The sequence below is a fragment of the Sinocyclocheilus anshuiensis genome, unplaced genomic scaffold, assembly GCF_001515605.1.
Source record: "Sinocyclocheilus anshuiensis isolate Anshui unplaced genomic scaffold, SAMN03320099.WGS_v1.1 scaffold544, whole genome shotgun sequence".
Lineage (NCBI taxonomy): Eukaryota > Metazoa > Chordata > Actinopteri > Cypriniformes > Cyprinidae > Sinocyclocheilus > Sinocyclocheilus anshuiensis.
The window spans coordinates 124,676-127,215 of record NW_015555763.1 but is presented as its reverse complement, the minus strand read 5'-3'; the positions used below and the strand labels follow the sequence as shown (position 1 = coordinate 127,215).

The following is a 2,540-nucleotide window of genomic DNA, read 5'->3' as shown; positions in this document are numbered from 1 at the left end:
AATTATTCAGAGAGTGTCAGGCCCTGAAAGCCCAGTGGAGGTGGCGATTGAGCACCATTCAGTTAAACGAGAATTCCAGTGTTTTAATTGTGAAACGAGGGCCGGCCCACTGGGCCTTCATGTCCATTCCGTTCCTCTCCAGCATGCAGCATGAAACGGGTCCTGAGCCACCTTTAAGTGGTTTCCACGGAAACTGCCCACCCCCTGGAGAGGTTTGCATAATTAAATTAAGGCTCTTTTGTATGTCAATTAATTAAAAGCAGGGACAGGTCTTTAAGGCTCTGCACTCATCAGAATCGCGGGTCGTGATGGATGGTTTCAGAATGTTTTCACAACTGTCGCGCCTCAATAAATTACTCACCCATCACACTTTATTTGTGCTCATTGTGGGGGGAAAATATCGATGGGAGCTTTGAATGATGAAGGAGAATGGGACGCCTTTAAAGACACAGTGATGTGCTTCACACAAGTACTTGAGTACTTGAACGCCTCTGCACTCTTGAGAATAAACGTCTCCTGTAATTGTTGTCACCAACACTTTTGAGGATGCGTGTTAACGCAACACAAATGTCTCTCTGTTGTTTACCTGTTATTTTTCCGTGAGCTGAGTGCTCTAAAGATGCACACACGCTACAAGCAGGAGATGGGCAGGTGCGTGTCTGGATGTCACATGGAGAGAGCGACTGTGCCCCTGTCTGTCAGCAGCTGGTCATCTCCTGTCCACATCCCTGAAATGGCCACTGACAGCTGCCGTGCCGTTTATGGCGGGCTCACAGCAGCCTACTCCCCTCACAGTGCTTTTAAAGTGACAGTGCAGGTTATCTGACTGCTTTACTGAAGAGGTTGTGTTCGTGCTAGAATGATGTGTGATAAGTAAATGTTGTTGTCTTTTCTTGTGTCCTCTTTTTCATCAGGTGTTCGACTGGACCGTGTGCGTGGTGGAAGACAGAAGTACAAACGCCGGATAGATGCAGAAAACAGCCCCTATTTGAACCCTCAACTGGCTCTGCCACCAAAAAAGCCATGTAAGAACATTGTATTCATTTAATGTCTTCACATTTATTTTTTTTCTTAGATTTTCTTAGCCTCAAGATTTTTTTTCTTATACAAATACATACACTTTTTATGCAACACTCCCATTTTTTTATATAAAAATAAAACAGGTAAAATGTTGCATTTTTAAAAATAAATGCAAATTTTAGGTTTAGTTCACACAAAAATGAAAATTCTGTCATAATTTACTCATCCTTATGTTTTTCCAAACCTGTATGATTAACTTTTTTCTGCAGAACTCAAAAGAAGATATTTTAAAGAATTTCTTAGTATTTTTTTGGCCATACAATGAAAGTCAATGGCGTCCAAAAATATTTTTTAACAAAAAAACTACTAAGAAATAATTCAAAATATCTTCTTTTGTGCTGTGAAGAAGAAGGAAAGTCAGCTGTAAAACAGTCAAACCATTTGTCAAAATCTCTTCTTTTGTGTTCGACAAAAAGTCATACAGGTTCAAAGCAACACAAGGGTGAGTTAATGATGACAGTTTTCTTTTTTTGGGGGTGAAATATCCCTTTTGCGTTTGCATTTGCGTATTATTTTTTTTTTGCATCTGTCAAACCTAAAAAAAAGATCAAACACAGAATCTTTCACTAAATTCTCAATGTCACCTTACAGTGACCTGCCTTCTTTCCAATGCACCAGGAAATTGGACACAAAACAAGAAAGACAGAGATGTAGTATATGACAGAGCCAATCGACAAAGATGTTTGTGCATGTGTGTGTGTGTGTGTGTGTGTGTGTTAGGGGAGAGCGAGCGAACGCGAGAGGGAGAGAGAGGTCTAATCCGGATTAAATCCAATCTGGCAAAGACATCAAACCCACAATACCAGAGCTTCCGCTCTGTCAGACTGCTCTGCAAAGAGACAGCACGACAGCGCTTAACAGATTTGTCCCTAAAGCCTTTTTACTTAATGGTAGCATATTCTCCTGGAATACAATATGATTTTATGCATGATAGCAGTGGAAATAATCTTAATTATTACAGTGGTAGAAATCATTTTAGGAATACAACCCCCCCCCCCTCCAACACACACACACACACACACACACACACCTCAGAAGTTAATGCTTTTTAATTTAGTGATCCGTTTTGTCCTCAGACCTCAAACACAGATGTGCTGGGCTGAAAGTGATTCATCTGGGCCTTGCAAACACACAGACACACACACACACAGATTGCAGTGCTGTATTTGGGTTCTGTCTGTCTATCATATTGCATTGACATAGATGATTAAACAGCAAATGAATTAATTTAACTGTAAGGGTGTTGCTAATTACCTATTCCAATCTCCCTCACCAATTCATTCCAATCTGAAATGTGTGTCCTTTCTCTCATTAGATAGACACTAATCTTTATATGCACAATTCACAGCATAATCTACAATGAGAATCATCAGATAGATGTGAATTAAAAAAGCAGAAGTGGTTGTCAGCCGGGTAATATTTTATTTTATTTTATTTTATTTTATTTTATTTTATTTTAT

The 2,540-nt window shown here is 39.6% G+C and overlaps 1 protein-coding gene across 1 annotated transcript in view; it reads left to right on the top strand.

Moving 5' to 3' along the window:
• The first annotated feature begins 914 nt into the window (after positions 1 to 914).
• The window catches only part of LOC107674097 (estrogen-related receptor gamma), a 30,341-nt gene continuing 28,715 nt past the window's right edge, over positions 915 to 2,540 (top strand). The window contains exon 1 of the mRNA XM_016467979.1: positions 915 to 1,025. The gene's annotated coding sequence lies outside the window, so the exon portion shown is untranslated. The remainder of the gene's footprint in view (positions 1,026 to 2,540) is intronic.